Raw genomic sequence first — 27,201 nt, 5'->3', positions numbered from 1 at the left:
AGCCCTGAGGGACACCAAGGGCGATGGGAAGGAGATTAGAAAGGTTGTTGTGCCAGAGTACTGCCTGCTGTCTGTTTTCTAGGTAAGATTTGAACCAATTAATGGCTAAGAGAACAAGTGATACAGATTTTATTATATGTAAGAGGAGTTGGTGATTAACCATGTCAAAAGCTTTGGATAAATCAAGGAATACTGCAGAGGAAAGAATACTTTTGTTGCGGTTTTTGTTAATACAATCTGTGAATGATAACAGGGCAGTGGTGGTACTGTGATATGGTCTAAAGCCATGTTGACAGTTGGCAAGTAAGTCGTTTTGGAGAAGGTGATTAAGCAGTTGCTTATGGATACACTTTTCCATGATTTTTTGCCAAAGGAGATAGCAGAGCTATAAGACAGTAGTTAGAGAAGTCATAAGAATTACCACCTTTGTGTAATGGAATAATGTGAGAGATTTTCCAGATGGATGGGATATTTCCTTCATTTATTGTTCTATTGATCAGAATGGATATGGGGCAGGCAATGGCTTTAGCACCTTTTTGAAGGTATTCTGCTGGGAGTTGGTCAGCTGAGGGGGTGGTAGGTTTTAATTTTAGGAGAAGGGAGCATATAGTGGAAGTAGAGATAGGTTGTAACTGAAATGAAGGGGGAGTGACTGAAGGTGAAGTAGGAATATTAGAGGTATCAGGAGATAGGTGGCTGGCAAGAGATTGGATGGCATTGGTGAAGAAGGAATTAAAGGCATTGGCAGTGTGAGTGGGATTGTCGGGGTTGGAGCCTAGTGGGTTGTTAGTGATGGATTGTCCTGGGTAAAGAAGTTTGTTAATGCTGTTCCAAAACTTTTGTGGTTTATTATGATAAGCCTGCTGTGCTTGGTGGTAGAAGGGTTTTTTGTCTAGTATGATGGCTTTTTTAGTGCTGTTTCTAAGTTGCCTAAAAGGTTTGATGATCTAATGGATTCTTAGTAGTTCTTCATTTTGTCCAGGATTTGTTTCTCATAAGAATTTTTTGCCTAGTGTCATTAGACAGCCAGGGGGCTGGCTTAGTTTTACACCTAACAGAGCGTGCTGGGGCATGGTGGTTCAGGATGGCTAAGAATGTGGTATTGAAATAGGCTACTGCTTCATCTAGTGGGAGAGATTTTAGTGGTGACCAGTTACATTGAAACAGTTCTGTCTGGAAGAGTTCAGGATTAAATTTCTTACTGTTGCGTACACTTCTGACAGTGTTAGGGTAAGCTAGGTTAGTTTTATATCTAATAATATAGGTGAGGGTGTGGTCACTTAGGTCATCAGGGAGGGTTCCTACTTTGTACGTTTGATGAGGATTATTAGTAAGTATCCAGTCCAGGGTACTTTCTTTGTTGTTGGGTTTATTAGTTCTGGTGGGGGAGATGACAGTTTGTGAAAAGCCGTATAAGTTAATATGGGTGGTGGGGTGTACATTACTACAGGTCTGCCAGTCTATGTTAAAGTCTCCTAGGATTATGGTTTCTTGTGGGTGATTAAAAAAAGTCCAGTTAAGAATATTTTCAATGGTATTTATGTTATTTCCTGGGGCAAGTATAAACAAATAACATTTATGGCTTTGCAAGAGTTGATTTGAAGTTTGGAGATAAGTATTTCAGCTTTATTGTCTAAAGGTGGATTAAGGTCTATAGTGCTAACTTGTAGTTCTGTTTTATATAGGATTGCGACCCCTCCTCCCTTTTTGGTAGTGCGGTCTTTTCTTATGATATTATAACCTGGAGGGATTAATTCATTGTCTTTAACAGTAGGTTTTAGCCAAGTTTCAGATAAGCATAGAAGATCAAATTGGTGGACATCTAAGACATCTAAATATACATGGTTATACCTCCAACAAAAAAGCAAATACACCAAAAAGCTTTTAAGCACTGAAAAGGAGAGAAGAGGTATAGCCAAAAGAAGTCAGGGGGCTGAAGAGGTAGATGCATCCCTGGTTCAGTGGGGTCTGATCCCCTGTGGTACGGTTTTTCCATGGTGCTTATAGCAGAAATTAATGCAATGGCCTATCCATTTGGAGATGGTCTGCTTAGAAATAGCCTTCCCCTATGTCCCTGCAGCAAATGCCACCAGCAGTTGTTCAGATTTCCTTTGAGGTTTAGTGCTGTCCAAGTGGAATCTAAGTTGTCTGTGCACATCTAAGGAGTGCAGTATCCATTCCCATTTGTTCTGTGAATTAGGAAATAAGATTGGCAAATGAATGGACTGATTAAAGGCCACACTGGATATCACCTTTGGCATGAAAGAGGGATTGGTCCTAAGGGACCCCACCCCCTGTCTGCATGCAAGATGATGAAAGGCTCCACTGCCATAAGGGCCTGTAATTCAGATACCCTTCTTGCTGAAGTGATGGCTAAAAGGAAAGCTGTTTTCCAGGAAAGGAATTTTAAATCTGCAGTAGCAGCTGGCTCGAAAAAAGGAAGGGTGAGTTTCTTCCAATACAAAGTTAAGGTCCAAGGCTGGGGTTGGAGCTCTCCTGGGTGGTCTTAATTTTTTGGCCCCTCTGAGAAACTGCTTGAGCAGTGGATGAGAGAAGTGGAGAGGTTCTGTGTTATAATGAGCTGAAATGGCTGATGCGTGCATTTTTATTGAGGGAAAAAGACAGGCCCTTGTGAAGCATCTCAGTTAAGTATTATAAAATCTGAGGTAAATTGGGCACTGCTGTGCTCATCCCTTGAGATTGGCTCCAAGCACAGACTCTCTTCCATTTTTCAGCATAAGATTTTTCTAGTACTAAGGTTCCTTGCCTCTAAAATGACATCCATTACTGGTCTACTGAGGGATGGTAAAGGAGAGCTTAGGTAATTAGCCAGGCTGCTAGGTTCAGTGTTTGAAGGTGAGTGTGCAGAATCTGGTTCTCCTGCTAAGATAACAGGGTAGGAATCTGAGGCAGGTGCCATGAGGCCAACAGTGACACACTGATCAAGAGGCGGGTACCAGTGTTGGTGTGGCCAGTCTGGTGCAATCAAAATCATCCTTGGTTTGTGTTGCTTGATTTTTGGTAGCACTTTGGAGAGCAGAGGAGGAAAGGCATAAACTGATAGGTTTTTCCAGCTGAAAGACAGAGCATCCACGTTTGAGAATTGTTTGTGGGGAGTCCTTGTGCAAAATGTGTCCAAATGACAGTTCTGGGGGGAGGCAAACAGGTCTATATCTGGGCTCCCCATTTGCTTGTCAACATGTTGAAAATCCTAGGCTCCAGTTTCCACTCGTGTGGGTCCATGAGGTTTCTGCTTAGTCCGTCTGCCAGTGTAATTTTCCTGGCAGGAAATGAGCTTGTAGATGCACTTCGTAGCTCAAGGCTGTGTTCCACAATGCCATGGCTAGTCTGCAGATGGGGTAAGAATGAGCACCCCCTGCCTATGTACCACATAACAGTGGTGTGTTGTCCATCTTTACCATTAATTGTCCTGGAAAAATGTGGTCCTTGAAGGCTGTAAGAGCATTCAGTACAGCTAACATTTCTTTCTGATTGATATGCAGGTGCATTTGACTTGGGTTCCATTTGCCCTGAATGCACTTCCCTGCCAGGTGAGCCCCCCATGCGTAGTCTGATGCATCTGTTAGGATTTGGGCAGCAGGGGGTAGTGTGAATGGTAGTCCCTTACTTTGGTGGCAGGCCTCTGCCCACCAAAGGAATTATAGGTGTAGGCAAGGTATGATAGGAATCACTGCTTCTACATCCTGAGAATGTTGACACCATAGGCTTTTTAGATACCACTGTAGTTTCCTCATATTCAGTCTTGCATATGGAATTAGAAGAATGCAGGAGGCCATGAACCCCAAGACTTGTAGTAGTTGCCTTGCAGATAGCAGGGTTTTTGTGGCCACTTGTTTGAAGTAGGTAGTCAAACGAATTTCTCTGGCGTGAGGAAAGCCATCTGGGAAGTTGTATTCAAGCTTGCTCCCAGGAATATAATTTGTTGACAGGGTACCACGTGTGATTTCTTTTCATTTATGGTGTACCCCAGACAAGTTAGCACCCTTTGTAAAAAGGCCAGATGATTCAAAAGTATGTCTTTGCTTTCTGTTTGAATTAGACAATCATCCAGGTATGGGTATATTTGAATATTTCTTTGCCTGTAAAATGCACTGCCTGGAGCCAGGCACTTTGTGAATACCCTGGGCGTAGTAGATAAGCCAAAGGGCAGTGCAGAGAACTGATAGTGCTTGTAGCCTGCTTTGAAGCATAGGAACCTTCTGCAAGATTCCCTGATTGGGATGTGCAGGTATGCTTCCTTTAAATCTAATGTTGCCAACCAGGCATCTTTGCCTAGCATAGGAAGAACTGGTGAAGAGTCAGCATCTTGAATTTTGGAATCACCAAAAAGGTGTTTAGAGTAGACAAGTCCAGGATAGGATGCCCTGAATTGTCTTTTCTGGGTACCAGGAAAAGTCTGTAGTAGAAACCTTGTCCCATTTCCTCTTCTGGTACCAACTAAATAGCCCCTATGCTTAGGGGAGAAAGTACTTGCTTTTGTGCCTCTGCCCACTGATTTGGGGGGAGATCTGGCTACCCGCTTGGTGTTGGTAACGTGAAAGTGAAATCTGTATCCTTGGGACACTATATTTAAAACCCATTTGTTTTGGGTAATGAGTTCCCAGTTCTTTGCATGAAGAGCAATATTTCCCCCCAAAGGAGCAGTCAGTTGAGAAGTGCTTGGAAATTTTAAAAAGACGTCATTGAGACAATCTACCATAGGGGGGAGTTTTATTACTCCCAGATTTGGAAGTGGAGGCCCCCCACTGCTTAGTCCTGTGCATAACCCTGGGACTGAAGCCTGGGTGCTCTGCTGGATCTGGGTTTGGACTGAGAAAGTCTGGAAGAGGCAGGAAAGGACCAATTCTTTGAAGGCCAATGCCTACTAAACCTTGGAGGTTGTACTTGTAAGAAATCTAAGTTTGCATAGATTTAGCTTTCTCCTCCACCTTTTTAAGAACTTCTTCTGGCTTGCTGCTAAACAGGCAGTCCTGATTTAAGGGATCATCCAGTAGGTTTGCTTTAACATGATCTGGCAAGGATTGCTCCTTAAGCCAAGCATGCCTTCTAAGTACAGACCAGTTACAGCAGCCCTGCAAGATGCCTCTAGTGAATCAAAACTACATTGCAAAGTATGTTTTCCAACTTGTTCAGCTGAATGCAGTAAATCCTGTAAATATTTTCAGCACAATCAGGAATCAACATCATTTTCTTTTTAAGCAATCCAATAATATGCTGCTGATACTTTAACATATGAAACTGGCAGTTTAAGGCCCTAATGGCCAAAGTTGCAATAGTGTATACCTTCTTACCCCATCTATCCAGCACCCTGGAGTCTCTATCAGAGGGGGTAGGATTTTTGGCAGTAGCAGCATTAATGCCCTTGAGTCCCTGTGAAATGGTCTCAGGATCCGCAGTAGGATTTTTGAAAAAGAACTTGTGAGAGTCAGGGACCCTGTAATATCTATCAGGTTTTCTGGGATCAGGGGGTAAAGAGTCAGGGGCCAAGCTAGATTCCGAAAAGGCATCAACAACATCTAGTACAGGAGATATGGCTAAAGGCCTGTGCTGAGGCAGGAGTAAAAAATCCCTAAGCCTCTTTTTAGAATCAGAGAAATCCTGACTTTCCCAACGAAAATGCTCCCTGAGGGTATGCAAGGTTTCACCAAAAGAGAAATCCTCTGGGGGGATGCAGAGGAAAGAGTCCTCAGCATCAGGATCCTCATAAGTTCATAGGTAGGTACTAGACTATCGGCCCTAGGGCCTATACAAGCCCAGCCAAAAAGGTACCCTGGCTTTTGCCACACAAGAAAATTATTTTCCTGTGCCACTGTCGAGCAGAGCCACAGAAGTGATCCCCGGGGTGAATTTCCTATTTCCCATCTAATCATCAAGATTTTCCTTGAAGAGTGCTAATGAGGAGCTTTGTTTGATATAGATAGGTAGTTTATTCCAGAGTATGGGAAGTCTCTGGGACAGGACTCTATCCCTCTGGCATGCTCCGTTTATTGTGGTGACAAGGTTTAGGTCCCTAGAGCATGTAGCTCGGAGGGACTGGGATTTCTTTAAGTGGAGCATGTCCAACAGATCTGGGTTTGACATAGCTTTGTATGTTAGGCAGAGATCACCTCTGAGTAGGCAATATGCGATGGAGTAAAGCTGGAGTTTAAGGCGGTCTGCATAGGGCATCTGTTTCAGGCTGGTAATCCTCTTTGTGAGGTATTTCTGTGGACTTTCAAATTGTTGTAGATGTCCTGTGAGGTATATACCAAAAGGGGCATTGTACTCTATAATGGGTCTAATGAGTGTTGAGTAGAGGGGAACAATGACCTCTTTTTCTGGATGAGAAACCTTTTGTGATGAGGTGTGCCATGTAGAAGGATTTCCTGACTACTGTGGCGATGTGATTATCAAAGGAGAGGCTACTGTCCACCTGTGTCCCAAGGTCTCTTATCAGTCATATGCAGTCATCTGGAAGCTTCATTAGCCAAAGACCTTCTGTGTTAGCTTGTACTTCAGAGAAGTAGATACCAAACAGGAGAGGACCTAGGACTGAACCCTGTGGTACTCCACTTGTCACTGGTCTGATGTCGGATTTGGAGTCTGCTACTTTCACAGTGTGGGTTCTGTCAGTGAGCCATTTGGCAGCCCATCGTGTGGCATTGGGATTTATACCTAGTTTAGTGAGTTTATCTATAATTCCAGAGTGGGGGATGGTGTTGAAAGCCTTGGCAAGATCTAGATAGGCTGTGTGAACCACCTTACCCTTATCTAAGGCTTTGATGACTGCTTCAAAGAAGTCTATTAGGTTTAGGAGACATGATCTGCCTTTTACAAACCTGAACTGGGTGGGGTCCAGAGTTTGGAGATTACCAATGTCTTTGTTTATAAGTTCCATGCTGATATGTTCCATGGCCTTGCAGACCAGGCTTGTCAGGCTAATGGGGCGGTAGTTCCCTGGATCCATGGTGGCTCCTCCCTTGTGGAGTGGGATAACTGTCACTGTGCGCCATTCAGCGGGCACAAAGCCTGAGGTGAAGCTATGGTTAAACATGGTACTTAGGTAGGGTGCCAGTTCGTTCTGTAGTTCATGTAGAATGCAGCCTGGGATGTTGCCTGGTCCCATAGATGCTGTGTTCTTGGCTTTGGAGAGTGTGGTTTTAACCTGTACAGCCGTGATTACAGGAACTTTGCATTCTTACAGTATACAGATAGGCCCTTTAGGGGGGTGAGAGGGGGATAAAGTTAGCACTGAATCTATCTGCCAGGATGTTGGAAATATCAGTTGGGTCTGTATATTTAGTGCCATTGTACTGTAACTCAGCAGATCTGAAATTCTTGACATACCTACAGAATGCTTTGTGGTTGTCTTTAGAATCAGTGGCGATTTTGTTTTTGTAACTAGCTTTGGAGGATTTTATCAGGGATCGCAGCTTCTTACTGAGGCTGACCAGGGAACTCTTCCACTCATGGGATTTTACTCTCTTTTGCAACAGTTTCTTCCTTCTGTTGTACAGTTTGTTTATGGCAGGGGACCACCAGATCGGATTCCTGTTTTTGGAGGATAGCATCTTGGTACTGTTTGGGATAACACAATCCATGCACTTGTGTAAGTGCTTATAAAGTGCAATTGTGTAGGATTCAGTAGTCGTAACTGTATTGTCCATCTGCATGGGTGTCGAAGTTCACCACTTCTATCTTAAGAAGCATGAAGTTGGCTTTGGAGAAATTTTTACCGTGGTTTCCTTAATGGGGGTGGGGTCAGGATGTGGATATCTAGGGTGATTAGCTTATGGTCGGATCGGATCAATGAGGCGTTGACTTCAGGTGTGGAACACTGGTCACTCATGTTGGTAATGACTAGATCTAGGATATTGTTGCCCCTGGTGGGGATGTGGATAAGTTGATCCAGGGCACTGGAATTTATGAATTCCAGAAAGCGTTGAGCAAAGGAGTTGGTACATGAGTAGTTTTCCTAGTTAATGGTGGGGTAGTTGAAATCCCCCATTATTAGGGTGTTTGGTTGAACCCTAATATTTTCCAGTACATCAAGAAAAGAGGAGTGGGAATCCTGGGGCAAGGTGGGGGATCTGTAGCAAGCTACAATTTGGATTGCAGTTTTGCCCAGAGTTAGTTGCACTTGGATAACCTCGGTTGCATTATGCTGAGCAACTAGCCTGCTATCTCTGAAAAAACAAAAACAAACAAAAAAAAAATCTTGTTTTTTTCCCACTTTTCTGAGATTTAAAAAAGTTCAGTTACAGACTTGCTGTTTCCTGAACTGTTTGTAAGTTTCTATGAGGCCATTTTTGCTTGGGCTAAAGGAAAGTCTCTCTGTTGATCAGTGGCAGTGAATAACATTGAGCAGCTTCCCTGCCCCCCGTAGGAGTGGTTACTGACTTGAAACTGTAGTTTTATTGGCCAACAGGGGTCATTTCCAAAACTTTCATCTTCCCCTCTTAAAACCTAGTTGCCTCATGGTTTTGGCGTCTTTTCAGGCTTGTTGGCTGTTGGTGAAGCACCCACCAAGAGGAGAAAACGCTGAGAGAAGAAGGGAGCCACTTTTGAGATTTTAAGTATTTTTCTCTGTTTATTTGCTAAGTTTTTCTGCATAGCTGCCTAGTTTGAGCATTTTCTGGCTTGTTAAACTTGATTTCTGCATTAGTAGCTGTATTTAGAGCACAACCAAAAGTTGTTTACTGAATTTCCGGTTTGCACTTAATTTTAAATCGTTTTTTTCTCAAAACTTGCATATCTTCTGTCCTTGACCTAGCACTCTTGTGTGGGGTCATTTACTGCACTGTTATAACTTGATATTAGCTGTGAACCTCTGCTATCTCTGAAAAAACAAAAAAAAATCTTGCTTTTTTTCCCACTTTTCTGAGATTTAAAAAAGTTCAGTTACAGGCTTGCTGTTTCCTGAACTGTTTGTAAGTTTCTGTGAGGCCATTTTTGCTTGGGCTAAAGGAAAGTCTCTCTGTTGATCAGTGGCAGTGAATAACATTGAGCAGCTTCCCTGCCCCCCCCGTAGGAGTGGTTACTGACTTGAAACTATAGTTTTATTGACCAACAGGGGTAATTTCCAAAACTCCTTCATCTTCCTCTCTTAAAACCTAGTTGCCTCATGGTTTTGGTGTCTTTTCAGGCTTGTTGGCTGTTGGTGAAGCACCCACCAAGAGGAGAAAACACTGAGAGAAGAAGGGAGCCACTTTTGAGATTTTAAGTATTTTTTCTCTGTTTATTTGCTAAGTTTTTCTGCATAGCTGCCTAGTTTGAGCATTTTCTGGCTTGTTAAACTTGATTTCTGCATTAGTAGCTGTATTTAGAGCACAACCAAAAGTTGTTTACTGAATTTCCTGTTTGCACTTAATTTTAAATCGTTTTTTTCTCAAAACTTGCATATTTTCTGTCCTTGACCTAGCACTCTTGTGTGGGGTCATTTACTGCACTGCTATAACTTGATATTACTTGTGAACCTCTGCTATCTCTGAAAAAACAAAAACAAAAAAAAAATCTTGCTTTTTTCCCACTTTTTTGAGATTTAAAAAAGTTCAGTTACAGGCTTGCTGTTCCTGAACTGTTTGTAAGTTTCTGTGAGGCCATTTTTGCTTGGGCTAAAGGAAAGTCTCTCTGTTGATCAGTGGCAGTGAATAACATTGAGCAGCTTCCCTGCCCCCCGTAGGAGTGGTTACTGACTTGAAACTGTAGTTTTATTGTCCGCTTTGGGTCTATTCCTGCTTCTTTCCAGCCCCTTCTATCAAGCACACCTTAACGTGCTTTAGCGCGGAGTTGCCACTAGAGCAGCATCGGCAGCGGTTTAACAAGGTTAAACTTTTTCTGGCTCCATAAAGTCTGTTCTTCAATTTTTCCCTTAGAACTGCTCTGTTAGGAACCTAAACAGTTTACACCTTCACTAAAAAGCGCAGCACTTGTTCCTAATTGCTTTTTCTTCTCAAAAAGCTCAGCACTTGTCTTAAAAGCATATCCCTTGTCTTATAAGCATTTTCTTTGCAGGTCAAGCACTCCTATATTATACAAATCCCTCACTTGCAAAACCCCCAGGAGTGCCCACTTCCCTGCTAAGCCCTCTACTTTTCTGTCTCATACCAACTCATAATTCTTTCTAGCATGTCGAAGGGTCAGATGCTGACGTCCTCTCCTGCCCAGTTGGTGAATCTGGGAATTCTGAGGCAATGTTACAATTGCCTCATGTACACGGACAACCCTCTCCTCCTCCCACATAACACTAACACTTGCGAGAGATGCAGCTATTTAGCCAAACTGGAGGCTGAGCTCTCTAAACTCAGGACTGGCAAGACCAGGCAGGAGGAGAAGGCAACTACACACACCACAATACAAGTCTCACATAACTCAACCACACCACTGAATCAAACACATAAACCCACTAAGATATACTCGGAGGCTCTGAGTAAAAATTTACCTAAACAGCAAAGGCCTCCAAAGCAGACACCCAAGCAACTGCAAACTCAAGACACCACACAAACAACACATAAAAAACAAAATCAGTGTGCAAAGCAGTCACTGCCCTTAAGGCCAAATACAACACCAAACATACTTGTCATAGGTGACTCCAGACACACTGATGTCCCACTCACCAGGCTGAACAAGGAGAAGGTCATGGTAAGCTGCCTATTGGGCACTAGAATCTGCCACATAACACAAGCACTCAGGTCACTCCACGGCAAGTACAAGTATGACACAGTCATTGTCCATGCTGGTGTGAACGACCTGAGATGTACCTCCCTGGACTACATGAAAAGAGACATAGAGGAGCTCTCTGATTATGTAGCCCAGGCAGGTATGACCCTGACCCTGAGCAGTATCCTTCCTTCACCACAAATGATGCCACAATATAGTGACAAGATGATCAGCTTTAACAATTGGTTTAATTTCTGGTGTCATTCAAAGGGGATCCAGTGTCTGTCTGCTTGGGATGACATGCTTGACAAGCCACGCTGCTTCAAGGGACTGTTTGCACCTGTCACCCTGGGATTCCGGATATTGGCTAAGGCTCTTGCCACCCCATAGTGCCTTTTAGGCAAGGCTCAAATTCTAAACCTACCACCCTAGAAAACAAAAACGGGAAGAAACTAAGGGTAATGCTGCTCAATGCCAGAAGTCTAAATCTCAAAATGCACGCACTCGAGGCCCTTCTCAGTATGGAGAACATCGATGTCTGTGCTGTGACTGAAACCTGGTTCAAGGCTCCTGAGAGCATCCCGGCACTATCAGGTTTTACCTCATATCATGCGTTCCGGCCCCAAAACCCGGACCATACCACAAAAGGAGGGGGTGTATCCATATTCATCAAGGATACCCACACCTCCAGGTTGGTGGCTACGCACGAAGCATCGGAAACCATCCAGGTGCAATTAACCATAGGCAAAACTGCTCTACAATTTGTAGCATGCTACAGGCCACCCTCTCAAACTCGAAACCCACACAGCCTTCCTGAAGACACTGGAGGGTATAAATGTATCACCAAACACCATCATATTGGGTGACTTCAACTACCCGAATATAGACTGGGAACATTACTCAAGCCCCAACTTTCTAGCCCAAAGGTTCCTGGAGTTCATAAATTCAAATGCCATGGAACAACTAGTCACCGTCCCCACAAGAAGAGAAAATATACTAGATCTCATCATCACAAACATGGGGACAAAATGCTCCACACCGAAGTATATCCCTCTTTGGTGAGATCAGATCATAAACTAATCTCACTAGAAAGCCACATCCCCCCACCCCAAACAAAAAAGACCACAGTGAAGAACTTCTCTAAAGCAAACTTCACACTACTCAAGACAGGTGTGGTATCCTTCAAGGCCCCTGAGCCAGTGGAAACCACAACCCAAGCTCTTGAAGCCCTTACAAATGCCTTCTATGAACACCTTCAGGACTGCATGGATCAGGCAATCCCAAATAAAACCAAGACTCTTTCCACCAAGGGCAAACGTCCAGTCTGGTGGACCCCAGCCATAAACAAACTTTACAATAAGAGGAGAAAGCTATTACATGATAGAGCAAAATCCCAAAAAGGGAAGGCATCTTTGATCAGTACTAGCAAGAAACTACGATCCCTCATAAAATCATCAAAGGCCAACTTTGAGAAAAAATTGCCATAGATTCAAAAGACAATCATAAGGCCTTCTTCAGCTATGTCAGAAACCTGGGTGGAAACTCACAGATATGCTCAGAATTAGTCCAAAATTATACAAAAATCACTGAGCCCACAGACATTGCCAACATACTGGCAGACAGGTTCAGCGCAAACTTCAGCCCCCCCTCCCCAAAAGGAGAGATAACTATCCCAACAGAGTGTAGCCTCCCAGACATCTCAAATGCGCAGGTGAAAGCTGCTCTCTAAAGCTAAAAACACAGCATCAATGGGACTGGATGGTGTCCCCGGCTGTGTGCTACATGAACTCAATGAAGAACTAAACCCGCACATAAGGCAGCTGTTTAATCTTAGCCTTACCACAGGATATGTGCCCAAGGAGTGGCGACGGCAACTGTGGTCCCACTCCACAAAGGTGGTGCCTCTACGGGCCCTGGTAATTACCGGCCATAAGCTTAACAAGCCTGGTCTGCAAAGCTATGGAGAGGATCATAATGGAACTCATAAACAAGGACATAGGGGACTTGCAGACCTTGGACCCAACCCAGTTTGGCTTTGTCAAGGGCAGATCTTGCCTTTTGAACCTGGTCAACTTCTTCGAAACAGTTACCTAGGCCATTGATGAGGGAAAGGCAGTCCATACAGCCTACCTTGACCTTGCAAAAGCTTTCGACACAATACCCCACTCGGGTATCATAGAGAAACTTACCAGCTTAAATGTAAACCCATATGTCACAAGATGGGTTGCAAACTGGCTAAAGGACAGAACCCACAGGGTTAGAGTTGCTAGAGCCATGTCAGACTCCAAGCCGGTTACAAGTGGTGTCCCACAGGGCTCAGTCCTTGGCCCCCTATTGTTCGGCATCTACTTCTCAGAAGTACAGGCAAACATAGGAGGACTATGGCTGACAAAGTTTGGATGACTGCAAACTGGGTGCCATAGTGGATAGTACATCAGACACAGACATCCTTCAGAGGGGTCTCACAAAACTGATAGCTGGTGCCAGAGCCATGGCCTGAAGTTAAACGCAAAAAAGTGTATAGTCATACCCTTCGGGAAAAACAAGGTAACCCCAAGCTACCATATAGGTGGCAACCCACTAAGCACAGAAGAGGTTATCAGGGACCTGGGTACCCAGGTTGACAGTGGCCTCTCGTTTGACACTCACGTTGCTAAAGTGGTTTGAAAGACCTTCTACATTGCCCATCTGATCATGAAGGGATTCACATCCAGATCAAGTGAGGTCATTGTTCCCCTGTACTCTTCACTTATCAGACCAATGATCGAGTACATTGCCCCATTCGGGATGTATCTCACCCGACACCTTCAGCAATTGGAGAGACCCCAAAAGTTCCTTACCAAAAGGATAAAGGGACTCCAAAACCTGTCATATACTGCCAGACTGAAGAAACTCCAACTCTATTCAGTTGCATACCATCTGCTCAGAGGTGACCTGTGCCTGACATACAAGGCCATGACCAACCCGGAATTAATGGACATGCTCCACCTCAAAAAATCCAAATCCACCAGAACCACTAGAGCAAGTGACTTAAACCTTAGCACGGATATAAATAGGACGTGCTGGAGGGATAGATTTATCACCCAGAGACTCCCCATGCTGTGGAATAAAATCCCGGTCCATGTGAGGCAGAGCACCTCGCTGGCTCTGTTCAAGAGAAATCTTGACCGGTGGATGGGAGATCGTAGGTTTACCCCGGGAATCATCTCTGTGTCACTGCTGGACAGAGGCACAACAAACTAATGGGCACATTATTTCTAACATAAGGGGTGGCGTAAGCCACATAACTTTGGGCTAGGCTTATAAATGCCTTAGGGCAGATAGCCGAGTATAAACCTATGAACCTATGGAGGTGTGGATATCTTTAATGAATATGGACACACCTCCGCCTTTGGTGTTCTGGTCCAGGTTACATGGCCGAAAAGTGTGGTATGAGTTATAGCCTGGTAGTGCAGGTAGATAAGGGTAAATCCTGGTCATCAGAGGAAAGAGAAAATTCAAAATCCTGGTCAGAAGTATCATAAGCAAACTCAGTCTTAGGTCTCTTAGAGGGGGAAGGTTGGCTTCCCCTGATTAAAGTAATATGGTCTTCAGCCATTCTTATCATTTGTTTCTTAGGCAGAGGCCTGGCCATGCGGTCTGGGTGTCAGTTTTTTAGGCATGGTTCGAGTTTTAGGCCTTGAAGAAGAAGATGGCATCAGTTTAATATGCAAGTCAGTAGACCTGAATACACCCTCAGAAGCCAGTGCCTGCACAGCGGCTCCGGACCCATCCAAGGTAGTGACATCCGCAGGTTCCACAGTTGAAGCATCTCGTGGCATACCGCACTCCAAATGGGTCTCAGTAGAGGCCTGCGAATCTGAAGTTGTGGGTATCAGGGGCTGCAAAAGCACCTCACTGGAGCACCGGCGAACTGGCGACTGGCTTAGGAGAAGCGTCATAGGTTCATAGGTTGGTACTAGGCTATCAGCCCTAGGGCCTATACAAGCCTAGCCATAACAATTCCCTGGCTATTTCTTCCCACACTATTTACTTCCCTAGACCCCTGTCTAGCAGGGCAACTGACGTGATCCCCGGGGTGAATTTCCTTTCTCCCATCCAATCGTCAAGGTTCCTTTTGAAGAGGACCAAAGAGGCACTCTGCTTGACATGTATGGGCAATCTATTCCAGAGTCTGGGGAGTCTCTGGGTCAGGAACCTATCCCAGCCATCGGCAGCTTTGGACCTCGGTGGCCTGTCTCTGTCTTTATCTTTGCATTTTTTTGGAATGTCGGTAGTCGGATGGCTTACCAAAGACATATCGGGATAACTGAACCGAGCACCAAAATATTTATAAGCGAAAATATACCGACTGATAGTTTGTGGTTTAAATAAGGCACAAAACCGACAGCGAGGTACGTCGTTCATAGGTTCATAGGTTCATACTAGGCTATCTGCCCTAGGGCATTTATAAGCCTAGCCCAGAGTTTTGTGGCTTTCGCCACCCCTTTAGTTTGAAGGATACTATGCCCATTATTTTGCTGTGCCTCTGTCAAGCAGTGACACTGAGGTTATCCCTGGGGTATACCTGCGATCTCCCATCCATTGGTCAAGATTTTTCTTGAACAAGGCCAGCGAGGTGCTCTGCCTCACATGAACCGGGATTTTATTCCACAGCATAGGGAGTCTCTGGGTGATGAATCTGTCCCTCCAGCACGTCCTATTAATAGCCGTGTCGAGGTTTAAGTCTCTTGCTCTTGTAGTTCTGATGGATTTAGATTTTTTGAGGTGAAGCATGTTCATTAATTCCGGGTTGGACATGGCCTTGTATGTCAGGCACAGGTTACCTCTGAGCAGTCGGTAAGCGACTGAATAGAGCTGGAGTTCCTTCAGTCGGGCAGCATAAGACATTTTTGAGACCCTTTATCCTTCTAGTGAGGAACTTTTGGGGTCTTTCCAATTGCTGCAGGTGTCGGGTCAGATACATTCCAAATGGGGCATTGTATTCAATCATTGGTCTGATGAGTGATGAGTACAGGGGAACGATGACCTCCCTTGATCTAGATGTGAATCCCTTCATGATCAGGTGGGCAATGTAGAAGGTCTTCCTAACTACTTTGGCAACGTGAGTGTCAAACGAAAGGTTACTGTCAACCTGGGTCCCCAGATCCCTGATAACCTCTTCTGTGCTTAGTGGATTGCCACCTATATGGTAACTAGGGGTAACCTTGTTTTTCCCGAAGGGAATGACTATGCATTTTTTGGCGTTTAACTTTAGGCCATGGCTCTGGCACCAGTTATCCGTTTCTATGAGACCCTTCTGACGGATGTCTGTGTCAGATGGGTTTTCAACTATGGTGCCCAGTTTGCAGTCATCTGCTAACTTTGTCAGCCATAATCCTCCTGTGTTTGCCTGTACTTCTGAAAAGTAGATGCCGAACAAGAGTGGGCCCAGGACTGAGCCCTGTGGCACACGACTTGTGACAGGCTTGGAGTCTGACATGGTGCCAGCAACTCTGACCCTGTGGGTTCTGTCACTTAGCCAGCTTGCAACCCATCTTGTGACGTATGGGTTTACGTTTAAGCTGGTGAGTTTTTCAATGATACCCGAGTGGGGTATTGTGTCGAAAGCCTTTGCCAGGTCAAGGTAGGCTGTGTGGACTGCCTTGCCCTCGTCAATGGCCTTGGTGACTGTTTCGAAAAAGTCAACCAAGTTTAAAAGGCATGATCTGCCCTTGACAAAGCCAAACTGGGTTTGATCCAACGTCTGCAAGTCCCCTATGTCTTTATTTATGAGTTCCATTATGATCCTCTCCATAGCTTTGCAGACTAGGCTTGTCAAGCTGATGGGACGGTAGTTTCCGGGATCGGTGGAGGCACCTCCTTTGTGAAGTGGGACCACCGTTGCCATATGCCACTCCTTGGGTACGTATCCTGAGGTGAGACTAAGAGTAAACAGTTGCCCTAACTGTGGGTTTAATTCCTCATTGAGTTAGTGGAGCCCACAACCAGGGACACCATCTGGTCCCATGGCTGCTGTGTTTTTCGCCTTGGAGAGAGCAGTTCTCACCTGAGCATTTGAGATGCTTGGGGGACTACAGTCCTCTGGTATAGATATCTCTCCTTTTGGGGGGGGGAGAAATTTGCACTGAACCTGTCAGCCAGTATGTTGGCAATGTCTGTAGGTTCCGTGATTTTTACATCATTTTGCACTAATTCTGAGCATATCTGGGAGTTTCCTCCCAGGTTTCTAACATAGCTAAAAAAGGCCTTATGATTGTCTTTTGAGTCCTTAGCGATTTTTCTCTCAAAATTTGCCTTGGATGCTTTTATGAGAGATCTCAGTTTTTTACTTATAATGATCAAGGGTGTCTTTCCTTTTACGGATTTTGCTCTATCTTGTAGTAGCTTTTTCCTTTTGTTGTAAAGCTTGTTTATGGCTGGGGTTTACCAGACTGAATGCTTGCCTTTGGTACAAAGAGTCTTTGTTTTGTTTGGGATTGCCTGATCCATGCAGTCCTGGAGGTGCTGGTAGAAGGCATTTGTAAGTGATTCAGCGGTTTGAGTAATGGTTTCCGCTGGCTCGGGGGCCTTAAAAGAGACCACACCAGTCTTTAGGAGTGTGAAGTCGGCTTTTGAGAAGTTCTTCACTGTGGTCTTTTTTATCTGGGGTGGGGGCGGGATGTGGACTTCCAGTGAGATTAGTTTATGATCTGATCTCACCAATGACGGGTATACCTCTGGTGTTGAACATTGTGACCCCATGTTTGTGATGATGAGATCCAGTATGTTTTCTCCTCTTGTGGGGATGGTGACCAGTTGTTCCATGGCATTTGAGTTTATGAACTCTAGGAACCTTTGGGCTAGAGTGTTGGGGCTTGAGTAGTGATCCCAGTCTATATTTAGATAGTTGAAATCACCCAGTATGATGGTGTTTGGAGATATATTTATCCCCTCCAGTGTTTTCAGGAAAGCTGTGTGAGGCTCCTGAGTTTGAGAGGGTGGCCTGTAACAGGCTACAAACTGCAGAGCAGTCTTGCCTACGGTTAATTGCACCTGGATGGTTTCCGATGCATCGTGCATTGCCACCAACCTTGAGGTGAGGGTGTCCTTGATGAATATGGACACCCCCCTCCTTTCTTGGTGTTGTCCAGATTTTGGGGCCGGAACGCATGATATGAGGTAAAACCTGATAGTGCCGGGGTGCTCTCAGGAGCCTTGAACCAGGTTTCAGTCACAGCACAGACATCGATGTTCTCCATACTGAGAAGGGCTTCAAGTGCATGCATCTTAAGGTTGAGACTTCTGGCATTGAGCAGCATTACTCTTAGTTTTTTTCCTTTTTTGTGTTCTAGGGTGGTAGGTTTAGAATTTGAGCCCTGCCTAAAAAAGGCACAATGGGGGTGGCAAGAGCCTTTGCCAAAATCCGGAAGCCCAGGGGTGACAGGTGCAAGCCGTCCCTTGCGAAGCAGCGTGGCTTGTCCAGCATGTCATCCCAGGCAGATAGACATTGGATCCCCTTTGAATGGCACCATAGTTTAAGCCAATTATTAAAGCTGATCATCTTGTCTTCGTATTGTGGCATCATTCTTGGTGAAGGTAGGATACTGCTCAAGATCAGGGTCATACCTGCCTGGGCTACATAATCAGAGAGCTCCTCTATGTCTCTTTTCATGTAGACCAGGGAGGTACGTCTCAGGTCATTCACACCAGCATGGAGAATGACTGAGTCATACTTGTACCTGCAGTTGAGTGACCTGAGTGCTTGCGTTATGTGGCGGATTCTAGCGCCCGATAGGCAGCTTACTGTGACCTTCTCCAGGGCCTAGGCAAGGAATACAGTACGAATGAAAATCTTAATGAGGTATTTGCTTTCCACAAGAAATGCAATTATTTACTTGTACCGACATTGGTTTAGAGCAAGAAAAAGTTTCCCCCAACGGGGTACTTAGCTTTTAGTTGAAGACTTCGGTTCTGAAACTTGAAAACAAAAATTTCAGGAGTTTGCCAACCGGCACTTGCGAACTGCTTCTGCTTCGGGCACCGCACGGCAAGAAAGACTGATGTAATAGCATTGACTGCATGTTTTATATCCCTGATGACCTTGACTTCACAGAAAGAGACAGCAGCCAACACATGACCCAAGACTTTGTTAATCTGGCCAACTGAGGGCTACTGCAAGCAGATAACCCAAATGTGATGACTGCAACAGTGAAACACGAAAAACATTGAAGGGTTCCACAGCCATAAGCGCTTGTAGCTCAGACACTCTTCTAGCTGAAGTGATGGCCAGAAGCAAGGCTGTTTTCCAAGAGAGGAATTTTAACTCTGCAGGTTCAAAAGGGGGGGATGAGCTTTTCCAGTACAAGTTAAGGTCCCAAGCTGGGGTGGGTGCTCTCCTTGGTGGCCTTAAATTGTTGGCCCCTCTCAGGAACTGTTTGATGAGAGGGTGAGAGAAAAGAGCTGGCTCAGTGTTGTAATGAGCTGAGATGGCAGAGGCATGGATCTTAATGCTAGAGAAGGAAAGGCCTTTGTGGAATAGATCTGCTAGGTAATCTAGGATTACAGGTAAGGAGGGCAGAGCAGTGTCTGCTCCTTTAGATTGAATCCGGGAACAATACCTTTTCCACTTATCAGCATAGGATTTCTTTGTACTGGGTATTCTGGCTTCCAGAATGACGTCCAGTACCTGCTTGCTTAGGCTGGTCACTGGAGGAGAATTAAAGGAATAAACCAGGCTGCAAGGTTCAGGGTTTGCAGTTGCGGATGCAGGATCTGTCCCTCCTGCTGAGTGAGGAGGGTTGGGATCTGAGGTAGATACCACGGTGGCACCGGTGACAGGCTGCGCAGCAGTGGGTACCAGTGCTGGTGTGGCCAGTCTGGAGCAATCAGGATTACCCTTGGTCTGTCCTGTCTTATCTTGAGTAGTATTTTTGAAAGAACAGGTGGGGGAGGCATAAATTGAGAGGTTTACCCACTGGAAGGCTAGGGAATCCACTTTCCATGCTCTGCTGTGTGGTGTCCTGGTGCAGAATTTGCTGATCTGGTGATTGTAGGGGGAGGCAAAAAGGTCTACCTCTGGTATCCCCCCATTTCTGGGTTAACAGGCTGAAAGTGCTGGGATTTAATTGCCACTCGTGTGGATCTAGGAGATTTCTGCTTAGGTCGTCTGCCAGAGAGTTTTGTTTGTCTGGCAGGAATTGATCTTGCAAATGGATCTGCATGTCCAATGCCATGTTCCACAGTGTCATGGCTAGCCTGCTTGCTGATGTACCACATAACTGTGGTGTTGTCTGTTTTTATTAGCAGGGGTCCAGGTGAGAGAAGGGATCTGAAACCTGTAAGAGCATGCTGAACACCTAGCATCTCTTTTTGGTTGATGTGCAGATGAATTTGACTTGGGCTCCAGTGGCCCTGAATGCACTTGTCTCCCAGATGTGCCCCCAGGCATAGTCAGATGCATCTGTGGTTAGGGTCTGGGTGGCATGGGGTTGTGTAAAGGGAAGCTCCTTGTTTTGGTTGCATGCTGCTGCCCACCAAAGAAACTCTGTCCTTAGACAAGGTATGATAGGTATGGTGGTTTCCAGGTCCTGAGAATGTTGGCACCAAAGACTTAAGTACCATTGAAGTTTCCTCATATGCAATCTGGCATATGGAATTAGTAGAATGCAAGAGGCCATGAACCCTAGAGCCTGCAGGACTTTTCTTGCGGATAGTTGGGATCTGGTGGCCATTTGAGTGAAGTAGCCTGTTAGGCTTGTTTTTGTGGAGTAAGAAATGCCATCTGGGAGGCTGTGTCCAACCTTGCTCCCAGGAATACAATCTTTTGACTGGGTACTAGTTTTGATTTCTTTTCGTTGATAGTGTACCCCAGGGGAGGTTAGAAGGTTCTTTACAAATGTCAGGTGCTGCATCAGCTTTTCCTGACTGTCTACCTGAATCAGGCAATTGTCCAAGTAAGGGTATATTTGAATATTTCTCTGTCTGCAATAGGCAATGGCTGGAGCCAGGCATTTTGTGAAGACTCTCGGAGCAGTGGATAAGCCAAAGGGAAAAGCAGTAAACTGATAATGCATAGATCCTGCCCTGAAACGTAGATATTTCCTGCATGATTCCCTGATAGGGATGTGCAGATAGGCTTCTTTTAGGTCTAGGGTGACTAGCCAGGCCTCTTTGGACAGCATAGGAAGAAGCTGCTGACATCCGTTACAGCAAGAAAAAAGGATCCCCAATGGGGTACTTAGCTTTAGAAGACTTCAGGATGATTCAATTCGGAAACGAAAACTCAGGCAGCGGCCGACCAGCACTCAAGCAAACTGCTTCTGCTTCGGGCTCCTTGGCAAGAAAGACTGATGTAATGGCATCAGCTGCCCGTTTTTATACCCCTGATGACCTGATGTCAGTCCTGGAGCGACAGCAACCGATGCAGAAATACTAAGTCTCTGGAATTCGGGTCAACTGAGGGCTACCTGCAGGCAAATAACCCAAGTGTGATGACTGCAACAATGAAACATGAAGATCATCATCCCATTCCAAGAGATTGAGCAGGCATCCATTTCCCTCACCACAGGACTGAGCAGCCTGGTGCCAAAAGATGGAAGCTGTCTGTTCATAGGGGAGGCAAACAGATCTGAGGTGTACCCATTTATGGACTATGTCCAAGAACACATCCCTGTAGCACCCATTTGTGGGACTGTGACATGGACCTGCTTAAGGGGTCTGCCTGAGTATTCTGTTCTGAAGGGGTGTACACTGCCTGTCTCATAACTCCCTATTTTGTGGCAAGCTCCCACACTTGGACAGCTAGTCTGCACAGCAAGTAAGATTTTGTCCACCTTGCTTGTTCACATACCACAGAACTGTAGTGTTGTCTGTGAACAATTCCTTACTTCAGCAAGTGTTGGAAGGCCTTTAGGGACAAAAGAATTGTTCTCATCTCTCTGATACTGATATGCTCCTGTTTGATGGAGTCCGGCCAAGTGCCCTGGACTCTTAGGGAGCCCATGGCTGCTCTCCACCCCAGACCTGAGGCACCCATGTACATCTCCTGTACTGGCAAGCAAGCCTGTAAGGGTAGTCATAGGTTGTACTTCACTTGATTCAACCATCACTGAATCTCTTAATTGAGGCAAGGCAAGAAGGGGATTTTGTACTCTAGAGGAGGAGAGTGCCCAGTCCACACAGACCTTGGGAACAATTGTAGTTTTCTCGTGTGGAGCCTTGCCATTGTTAACATGGGAAAGGTCAATGCCATGTGACCCAGGAGTCTGATGTACTGCCTGGCAGTCATGTCTGTGGCCTGAATGACAGTCAGCAGGTAGTGCCTTAAGTTTTCCACCTTTTGAGGTGGTAGGAAAGCTCTCATGACATACATCCTTATCCTGCACCCCAGGAATACTAGGTTCTGAGAGGGGTCGGGTTAGACATGGGGTAATTTATCTGGAAGCCCAGTTCTTGCATGAGTGAAACTGTTGTTTGTAGATGATGTTGCAGGGATTCTGTGCAGTCCATCTGAACGAGGTCGTCTAGGTACGGGAAAATTTTAATCCCTGGGGTCCTGCAAAAGGCTATCTATCAGTGGTGCCAAGCACTTAGTGAAGACCCTTGGTGCAGTAGAAAGCCCAAAGGGCAAGGCAGAGAATTGAAAATGTGAGGAGGCCACACACAAGTGCAGGTATCTCCTGTAACTGGTCCTTATGGGGATATGTAGGTAGACATACTTGATGTCCAAGGTGGCCATGAACCCCTGAGTTAAAAATCAAAGGGAAAAGGGTTTGCAGAGTGAGCATTCAAAAGGTGGGCACTTGCAAAAAGAGATTGAGATGGGAAAGATCTAGGATTGGTTTCCAGGAGCTATCTTTCCTTGGGACTAGGAAGAGCCTGGAGTAGAAACCTTTTCCCTTCTCTGACAGAGGGACAGGTTGAATTGTACCCTGGGGAAATGACAGAAATAAAGGGAGCTGTTCCTTGGGGGGCTGTGGAATACCCCTCAAGAATGAAGTTGTAATCCAGGTCATGAAATAACCCTTCTCTATAAAGGATTAGACCCCACCTGTCGGTGATGTTTTTCCAAACAGGGAGACAGTGAGAGCGCCTTGGAGACAGTGGGATGTAGCTGAGGGTTTTTTTCAGAAACGGCAGGTAGTCACAGACTACCTGCCCTGTCTTGAAAATTAGGCTTCTGGGCTAGCGTCTGAACAGGCCTGGAAGTTGTTTGCTTTCTAGCAGTCTTTCTGGCCCTGGAAAGAGGGGTGGGGAAAGAATGCTTCCTCATGAATTGAGTTTTTGATGGGTAGTTCCTGTGGAATTTGGGGATAGGAGAAAAATAGGTGCTTTAGGTCTTGTAACTCCTTCACCTTTTGCTGCAGAGTTTTGAATACCTCCACCACCTTTACTGCAAAGAGGGCCGAGTTGTCCAGAGGCACATCCAAGAGTTTTGTCCAGATGTCATCAGGTAAGGCCTATAACCTTAGCCAGGAATATCTTCTCAGGACTGAGGCAGATGCAGCTGACCTGGCAGAAGTTTCATCAGCATTGTAGTTGCACTTAACAGAATGCCTAGTGACCTGAGAGGATAAGGTTACAAAAGTGGATATCTGAGCTGTGGGGGTCTATATCACATCAGCGAATGCTAAAAATAGTGAACGCTGATCTATCAAACTTCAATGTCCGAAAGTTGAAACCCGTGAGGGAATGGATCAGCAAATTTTTTCCCAGTGAAAAAAAAAAAATTGCTGTGCCGTTCTCTGGGCTTTGCTGCTGTGTGATCTTGGAGTTGGTATATTTAAGTTGGAGGTGTGTGAAGGGCACAGCCCCCTACTTAATTTTGACTGCAAACTTGGTTTTGGATCTTTAATTTTTTCCCTGGGAAAAAATTCACTGATCCATTCCTTCGCTGTTTTCAGATTTTGGACATTTGAGTTAAACACAACAGCATTTGATATTTTTAGTGTTCACTGTTATAATACAGACCCGTGCTTTGGCAGGAAAGTCTGGAATATCACTTTGATGTTTTTTTCCAAAAGGGGTAGGACATATTTGGCCATACGGGTTTGGTAATTTATTGCTCTGGATGCCAAGGAAGACAAAGTGCATCTTCTTCCCAAGGCATTCCATGGCCTTGCAGTCTTTGTCTGTAGGGAGAAGTGAGGAGGATGGAAGGAGTTTAGATGCATTATTAGCCACCACAAACAGTGCCAGGGTCCACTGCAAGGCACTTGGGGAATTTGGCTCACTCAGGGACCTTGTAAAATCTGTCAGGCCTTCAGGGTGCAGGAGGCTGAGAATCAGGATTGCGTAATATTGCATTAGATGCATCCAGAAATGCTGTCAATACTGGCAACAGAGCTGAACCAGCAGGGGGAGTCCATCTGAAGAAGTTCATATCTTTTCTAAACTTCTCTTATCTCAGAGAAGTCCCATTTGAAATGTTTCATCGTTGCAATGGTCTCCCGAAGGTGAGATGCTCTGCAGATTCTTCCTACAGGGAGGCATAGCCAAGGGGAATGGAAATTGGGAGACGCATGAAAGGGAATTCTCTGAAAAAGAGTCAGACGATTCCTCAGCTTCAGCCTGGGAAGTATCTAATGCCTGAGGGCTAGGGCTCATCACTGAAGGAGCCACTGGGGAGGCCAAGGGTGTAGCAGGCCTTACACAGCCATAAAGGCATTGAAAATATTCTGAAAAAAGGCCTGCCAATCTGTCTGGCTCTCTACTGAGGGAGAAGCAGGTTTCCTTTTCCCTTTCTTTTTAAGGGAAGGCCTAGTGGGCATCAGCGCCAAGGTAGGCCGGGGATCAGTAACCTGCGAAATAGTGGAAGGATCCTCTCAGGCAGCTGTTACAAGCTGAGGTTCCCCCTCACCATCAGAGGCTGATGTCTGCATAACCTCCAAGGATGTGCCTTCTGCTCTGGGTTCTACAGCTTCCACATCAGTACCTGCTGTACCCATAGCAGTGACCGATCATTCCTCTAGGCTGACATCAGCCACAGAGGGGATGGCGGGTGGAGGAGGTGTAGCTACAGATTCAGGCCTAGCACCTTTGGCCTTTTTCTTGGGTGGCTCGATGGACAGACCAGATGGCCCCTCCATACCTAAAGCTAAGCACTTGAGGTGATGATTCTCAAGATAAATGTTTAACACATGCAGACGGCTACTCAGGGTTTTCGAAATGAAGGCCTGGCCGATGAAACAGGATTTATGGTCATGCGTGTGCCATCAACAAAAAAGGTAAAGCTTGTGGGTGTCTTTATGGGGGATCCAGCGACCGCACCTACACTTCCCCTTCCTGGATGACATAAACCCACAAACACATGCAATGACCCAAACAACAAAATGGACCAAGGTACTTATCTTAGAATTTTCAATCTGACAGCTGGTAGGGCAGGAACAGCTGACATTCGACTGGCGGCAGAAAAGTTCTGAGGACTGATGTGTGCAGATGCCACTTTTATGACCCATTAGCCAACACCAGATGTCCCACACACCTAGCAGTGACTAGTAGCAATACAGGGAAACCCAAAAGTTTGGAATACTGCAACATAAAAATATTAAAGACATCAGTAGTTATGTACTTACCATAACTTGGTATTTGTGTTATCCTATTTTATTATTCATCACTTCCGGGTCTTGGATCCGATGTCAGATCTGATCCGGTACCTTACATAGTAGATTCAAAGCTCGAGCTCCTCCCATCTTCCATAATCCCTTTTTACCTTCTAACCCTCAGGTCAAGTTCACTGACAAAGTAAAGGAAAGGAAAACACTAGGATACATAACTATCCAGATAGATAATATCATTAGAATGATGAAAGGCAGCAGCTCAAGGGCCAGAGAATCCAGCCTCTCCAGAGCTATCAGAAACATGGAAGGGGGTGCAGGAAATGATGATTAATGAAATAGGATAACACAGATACCAAGTTATGGTGAGTATATAACTATTAATCTGATGCTACCCATTTCATTATTCATCACGAGGGTCAGAATCCACAGCTACAAAGAATTCTGGGTGGCCCTAAAGAAGGACCTGCCTGAGCACAGTGGAACCAAAAGATGCTCTACTTCTGGAGAGCATATCCAGTTTATAATAAGCAACAAAAGTCTGAGAAGTGGACCAAGTGGCCACAGCACAAATCTCGTCTAAGGACATCCTGGCATAGAAGGCCGAAGAGGTAGCCACTGACCTAAGAGAATGCACCTTAAGTGGATGAAGCAGCTCCACCTTTCTCATACAGTAAACCAGGGAAACACAATTAGAGATCCACTTAGAAGTCACCAATTTAGAAACTGCTTGGCCATGCCTATTCAAGGAAAAAGCCACAAATAACTGATTAGATTTTCTGAAGGATTTAGTCCTACGTAAATAAAATCTCAACTGTCGATGTACGTCCAAGGTATGGAGAAGATATTCGCCCTTACTGAAATGATTAGGAAAGAAAACACGTAACTGGATATCCTGGTTGAGATTTATTTCAGTAGCTACTTTAGGCATAAGAGAAGGGTTAGTTTGCAAAGTCATCCCATCCTTATGAAAAATATATGTTAGTTTATAGGACAAGGCCTGCATTTCAGAAACCCTCTTGGCCAAAGTATTAGCCACTGGAAAGGCAATTTTCCAAGAAAAAAATTTCTGATCACATGAATGAGCAGGCAAAAAGGGACTTTGGGTGAGAGACTGCAGCATCAACATCAGATCCCAAGGAGTGGCTGGATCTTTGACTGGAGGCATGAGAACAAAGATGCCCTTCATGAAGGCTTTACAGAACCTAGAGAAAAAGGTGGGTCCAGTAATGACATGAAAATTAGAAATGGCTGCCAACTACAGCTTGCTAGTGGAGAAGCTAGCCCCCTCTTGAAAATAGGATGTTAAAGGATATCTGGTATAGGACCTGAAAAAGGGTCAAGATTCCGTTCCACTGCCTAAAAGGAAAAACATCTCCACTTGCTATGGCAGACCTTTTGAGTAGAAGGCTTCTGCAATGCCAGCATAATTTTTCTGCTGGGAGAAGCCAGCCTGGACTGCTTTACTATGACAGGAAGTGGAGAAACTATGGGGTCACGCAAAGGGACTGAAAATTGGGCGGTTGTTCTGACAGGTGAGAGATGAGCTCCAGAATGGGATCCAGTATCCGGAAAGGATACTTGAGATGAGACCCAAGGCAGGGGAACTACACCTGATGAGGCCACAAAGAAGCAATGAGTATCATGAAAATCCTCAGTCTGAAGGCTTTCTGAAGTACTTTGGGGATCAATGGAAGAGGAGGGTATGCATGCAGGAGACCTGGGAGCCATCATGTACAAGAGCGTCCCTTGAGAACTATCCTTCTGTGGGAAATCAGGGCAAAGTACCTGCTGCAACTGCTGTTCATCTGAGATGCAAAAAGATCGCAGCAAGGTTGGCCCCATAGGGCGAAAATCTGAGATGCCACTGACAAATTGAGGTACCACTAATGTGGAGTCGAGATAGATCTCCAGAACTTGTCTGCTAAGACTTTGGACTCCCCGAGTAGGTGCTTTGCAAGGAGAAAGACTGGAAGAGATTGCCAATTGCCACACTCTCATGTAT

This window comes from Protopterus annectens, chromosome 16.part0 (genome assembly GCF_019279795.1).
Source record: "Protopterus annectens isolate FY-2018-M chromosome 16.part0, PAN1.0, whole genome shotgun sequence".
In the NCBI taxonomy this organism is placed as follows: domain Eukaryota; kingdom Metazoa; phylum Chordata; order Ceratodontiformes; family Protopteridae; genus Protopterus; species Protopterus annectens.
This window is presented reverse-complemented; position numbering follows the sequence as displayed.